Raw genomic sequence first — 6,000 nt, forward strand, 5'->3', positions numbered from 1 at the left:
AATGAAAAAATAATAATTGCAAATATGCCATGTGTAGGAAATGCTTACAATGCTGACTGACTCACATAAAGAGTATAAAATGCAAGTCCAGAGAAAATGGTTTGAGGAAATACACTGCTTAGAAAGCCAGAAGTAGCTTCCCAAAGTGTGTCGAGATATGATGCACGTATTGGTAAGTATATAGCTGGTGGAAGAAGACGGCTGAGGACATGAACAGAGAAATGGAAAGAATCTCTTCTATCTTCTATCAAATGGCGATTCCCTTCTATGAGAAAAGAGCTCAAGAGTGTTGGACGCCACCTCTGCTCCCTGAGTGAAAATTCAAGGAGGTAAGAAAAGAAAATGAGCTCCTTAGGCAAAGACCAGCATCAGGTTCACACTCCAGCTCTTCCCAGTTGGCCCTTTTGTTCCCGAGGCTCCAGCCACAGGTCACACAGGGCCGTACCTGTCATGCAGCACGTGGTCGGGTCTCATTTATTTAATCCATTCAGCTACCGTGTGTCTTACGATTTCTGAATTTAGATAGCTAAAGTAAATAAAGTGTGTACTCATTGCTGGTTTGTTAATTGTTTTCTGGTTGTTCTTGTAGTTCTCCTCTGTTCCTTTCTTCTCTTTGTTTTGTCCCTTGTGCTTTGGGGAAGCTTCCTTTATTTTCTCTTTATTTTTAAAACTCTGTTGTAGAGTTTTGGTTTGTGGATCCCGTGAGCTTCACATGTACTGACCTGTATAAGTTGCAGTCTATTTTAATCTGAATATAGTTTTAGTATACAACATTAATTTAAAATGTACACTTACTTATAAATTTAATGCAAAAAATTATCAGAATATACCCTTAATAATTAATAGGTTTTAAGGAAAGTACAATGAAAGGTACCAAAAACTACAAATTTTAAAGGATACAAGACAATAATTTGATTTTAACTTTACTGTAAAAATTTATTCTCCACATACAGCTGTTTAGTTGGACAACATATTAGATGGACAAATATTAGTCCATATCACTAGTCATACCTCCTTTACCCAAGGTATACCGTGCACTTCTCCCATGCCACAGCTGCACACATGCCTGAGTCCAGTGCAGGGTTCTGTGTTCTGTGGTGTGCGTCAGTTGTTCTATCCTGCGCCAACACCAACTGTGTTAAATAAAATTGCACTGAAAAAAATCTTATCTGGTGTAGTAAATCCTCCTATATTATTCTGCCAAGGAAACTGGTATTTTCCACTTTCTTAAACATTCTGCGACCGTGTCTCCTTCCTCCCCGCCTATGTCCCCCCCATGCTCTCTTGCCGTGGCTCCCCAGAGGCGCTCCCAGCAGTCTGAGTCACCCTGCACATGTAACCACATGGACGACCAGTGCCACACACACCCATGTGTTGGCAATGTGGCAGTCAGCTAGAGTGCTCGAAAGAGAGAAACAGGAGAAAATGTGGACTCTCTCTCCTGTCTGAAGGGAAATGTTTCTCCCTAATTCAGTGGGAGCTTTGGGGGCTTGTTCATGCCCCCTCCATGTCCCCAGGGCCCCCCTAGGCCTCTAGGCTGGGCAACCCCCACGAGTCATTAGTGCCCCGCCTCCTCTGGCCTTAGAGCCTCTCAGCCCTCAGGCCCTCCAGAAGCCACCTCAAGTCACACTTCTTTTTCTCTTTTCTGGAAATGCTTGTGCTGTGAAGAAAGGTGTAAACATGGTTGCCCTGGTTTCATTTTCATTACCTGTAAATGTGAGCCCCCAACTACTGGCTGTGTCTTCCTAAGGGAGGGGCTCAAGTCTGAGGCTGCGTTCCTTCCTGCTGCCCCCGCGGTGGCTTCATGACCCTGAGTGGACCGAGGCTCACCAGCGGCTTGTTCACAGAGAGCATAGGCACACCCACTGGCAGCCTTTCCTGAGGCAGGACGTAAGTGCGGTGTTCCTATGCCAAGGACTACCAGGGGCACTTCCCCCCGCAGCATTTTCTGGTGTTTTAGTGGAAACATTTGGACCTGATCTCTGATTCCAGAAATCTCTTTACTCTCTGAGCTGATAAGTGAGCAAACTCTTTGCAGTGATGGGATGCTGCCTTTGTGCTTGGAGGGTTGTGGGGCAAGGCTGGCTGGTGGAGGACTGGGTTATCCAGCAGCTCGTGCCTATTTTTCAGAGAACAGAGAGCACTTGTGTCTGAAGATGCTTGTTTCTTTGTTTTTGTTTTTTTTTAAGTGAGAAAGTTGTAAGAGATTTTGGAATAAGTAGAATGTTTACTGGGTGTCTCCAGCGGGAAACTGTGCAATATTTAGTGCATAACCACAGGGTTTTCTGAGTCTAAGCTCTCATTACCTTGGAGCTATTTGAAAAATTAATGAGTTTTGACTATTAGAAGCAATGCAAAATAATTATTCTATGGGAGTTTTGTTTTTTTTTTAGTATTTCAGGCTATAACAAAATTCCACAGACAGGGTGGCTTTTAAACAGAAATTTATTTCTCCTATTTCTGATGATGTGAAGATCAAGATCAAGACACCTGTAGATTCAGTGTCTGGTGAGAGCACATTTTCTACATGGCTGCCTTTCCTCTGTAAGCTCACATGAGGAAGGTGCAGCTAGCTCTGGGGACTCTTTAATGAAAGCACTAATGCATTCATAACGTCTCTGCCTTCATGACTAAGATGCCTTCCAGTGTCCCACCTACTTATGTGATCACTTTTAATGTTGAATTTCATCTATGAACTTTGGTGGGACACACACTTTCACTTTGCAGCGGGCATAGAGGGACAGTGGACCTCCTGCCCTTGCCTTAGACCCTCCACTCATCCCATGTCACACTCATTTCAATGATCTTTGGCCACAATTATGTTTCTGTTCTGGGCTTCTCCATTCAACTAGCAGTAACATCTGCCTTCATTAGTAATCAGTTAAGTACAACCCTTAACATGAACTTATTTTATATTCCTTTGATAGTCATGGTTTTACCTTCTTTGAAAATTACATTTGCAGAGTTCTAGGATGGGGACGGTCATCAAGCACACCCTGTTGAAAATAGCCCACTGTAGTGCCTGAGAAAACTCTATTTGTATGACTGTTTTTGTTTTTATTTATTTATTCTCTCTTTTTTTTACTTTTTGTTGAGGTACAACAGTATATTGGTTTTAGGTCTATGACACAGTGATTTGCAATTTACATACATTATGAAATACTCACTACAGTAGGTGTAGTTACCATGTGTCACCATACCATTGGTTTCCAAGCTCCTCAGGAACTTGCAGGTGCAATGTGAAACTGGTCTCCATATTCAGAGGGTGGGGAAAAAGAGGCAGGCAACCCAAAGCTGGTAGGTGGCAGGTTCAGTAAAGGAGGGAACATGCACACAAGGCTTGCCTTGGGCAACTGCCAGATGGGAAGATCTCTGCACACGTCCACCTTAAATGTTTTATAGAAGTCGTAATTGGGTTCAGCCAAGACTACTTTCCAGATAGTCTCAATACCACATCACAATCTCAAGGCTACTGAGGCCGTCTCTGGGAGTGGAGAAGCCAGGAAAAATCCCCGTTCCCAGGATAGGGTAAGGGCTGATGAGCCTGGATGGCTGTTGTCCAGCATTCGGGTCACCAGATGGTCACATCTTCTCCAGGAACTTTCCCAACACTCCTCCCTTACGACCAGCTCTTACAGGTCACACACCACCACCCTCTGCAGTGCGCTCCAAACAGTTCACAAGGGCCTCCCTAGCACGGATGCCTCCCTCAGCAGCTCTCTGGCTGCACTGGAGGCACATGGATAATTCAAGATAATCTCTCCATCTGAGGATACTTAACTAAATCACACCAGCAAAGTGCCTTTTGCCATGGAAAGGAACACATTCACGGATTCTGAGGCTCAGGATGTGGACATCTTTGGGGACCACTGTTCTCTCTTCCACACCATCCTGAAACCTGGGACATAGGAATCACTGCCTAGAGAGCATATAGTCCCTTCCTTAGCGATGGAAACAAAACTCATCAGGAAAAATGACTTAGTAAAAGTAACATGAGTAAGTGTGAGAGGATGGGGCTGATCTGCTGAGACCAGCACCTTTCCTTGGCTGACTTCCGATGCTCAGTTCACCTCACCTTCTTGTTCGCTGTTCTCTTCCACAGGCCTTCCAGAGCTAACCGGCATGGATCAGTTCATCCCACACTTCCTTTCACAAAAGAATTTTAAGCAACTGGCCTTTGACTTTGTCGCTTACTACCCCACAGTAAAGAATAAGGTAGGGGGGTCCTCTCTCCAAAAACCCTCGCTAGCACTACAGCAGCACTGCAGGAAGGGAAACTAAAAGATGTGGATAATATAATTCAGAAATCACTTTTGGACGCAGAGAATGCTTCCCTGGATGTGGCTGTGATCGGGAATCTGGAGCTGGGAAATCTAGTTTCATCGATGCCCTGTGAGGAATCAGTCACGAAGAGGAGGGGTCTGCTAGGGTTGGAGTTGTGGATACCACAATGGAAAAAACCCCCTATCAACATCCAAAATACCCCAATATGACCTTCTGGGACCTACCTGGGATCAGCTCCCCCAATTTCCATCCACAGAAATATCTAGAAATGGTGGAATTTTCTAAGTACGACTTCTTCATGATTTCTTCCTCCCAGTTCAAAAACAGTGACGCTTCTCTGGCCCAGAAAATTGAGGATATGGGGAAGAAGTTCTACTTTGTAAGAACCAAAGTGGACAATGATTTATGTAATGTAAAGAAAAGCAAACTGAGGTCTTTCAAAAAGGAGACAGTCCTTCAGCAGATCCGAGATGACTGCTTGGCTAATCTCAGCAGAATTGGAGTCCCTGAGCTCCTCATCTTCTTGGTCTCCAGTTTTGATGAGGATGACTTTGATTTCCCAAGACTGCATGAGATGATGCTGAAAGAGCTGCCTGCTTGTAAGCATTACATCTTTGTAATGCAGTCACCCAGTTTGTCTGAGGCTTTTCATTGAGATTAAGAGAGATTTCCTCAAGGAGAAGATCTGGTTGGAGGCCCTGAAATCATCTGCTTTGGCCTTCATCCCCTTTGCGGCCTTCTTCAGGGGCTTTGATTTGCCCCAACAGGAGAAGTGCTTGAACTTTTATTGAAGCTGTTTGGGTTTGGATAAGAAATCAATCTAAGAGATAGCCCAGAAGCTGGGCACATCTGTGCAGGAGATTGAGAGCTACACCAAGTCCTTGAATTTCTGGTCACTTGTGAGGGATGACAGTATAGCAGCAAATGCCATGAACTGTGTTGAATCCTTCTGCTCAATAACTGGATGCCTCCAATCAATCTTGTATATTTCAAGTTTGTAAAACCTACCTTCTACTATGAAATGTCTCAATACAGTGTCTGATGATGCTAAAATTCTCTTGCATAAGATTTTAGAGAGCAATTCTAAGAATATGGAGAGATGGGTTGAGTTGTCCAACTAAATAATAAATAGGTCTCAGATCTTGTGTTCTTTTGGTGTGGCTGCGATCCTCTTCCACTCATTGCCAATACTAACTCTCCCCTAAAGTGGAAAGAATGTCTATTCTTTGGAGGGAGACCATTGTCCCACACTTCACTGCTATGCAAAGGGGACTTGGCCATAGCCTCTTTTCTCTACTCCCTGGGCTATTTAGCTTGAATAACAATAGAAATGCAGCTAGTGCTTTTCATTAATCTCCATGCGTTATGAGGTAGTTTGCATTTGCTTGATTTACTTACTTAATAAACACTAGGCAACAACCAAGATAACTGTTTTCCATTGACTTTTTATGAATTATTTTCCTAGTCATCATATTAATACCCCCCTCAGCAAACTAAGGAAAAATCCAAGAGTATGGAAATATGGCTAAGTGGACAATTTAGTGTGCAGTGGGGAACCACAACATGTTCTAGAATGCCACATGTCCAAGTTCAGCTTGGGAATAGAGGGAAGGGACCAAAGTCAGGGATTATATTTCAGGGACATCACCAACACCGGGCACACCAGAGAGCAGGGCCCAATGAGGGAGGGAGATGTGAGAGAGTGAAGGTGAAAGG

At 43.9% G+C, this 6,000-nt stretch overlaps 1 pseudogene; it reads left to right on the plus strand.

The window, feature by feature from the left end:
• The first annotated feature begins 157 nt into the window (after positions 1–157).
• Positions 158–5,745, plus strand: LOC118923813 (interferon-gamma-inducible GTPase 10-like; annotated as a pseudogene).
• The last annotated feature ends 255 nt before the right edge of the window (positions 5,746–6,000 follow it).

This window comes from Manis pentadactyla, chromosome 13 (assembly GCF_030020395.1).
Source record: "Manis pentadactyla isolate mManPen7 chromosome 13, mManPen7.hap1, whole genome shotgun sequence".
NCBI classification, from domain to species: domain Eukaryota; kingdom Metazoa; phylum Chordata; class Mammalia; order Pholidota; family Manidae; genus Manis; species Manis pentadactyla.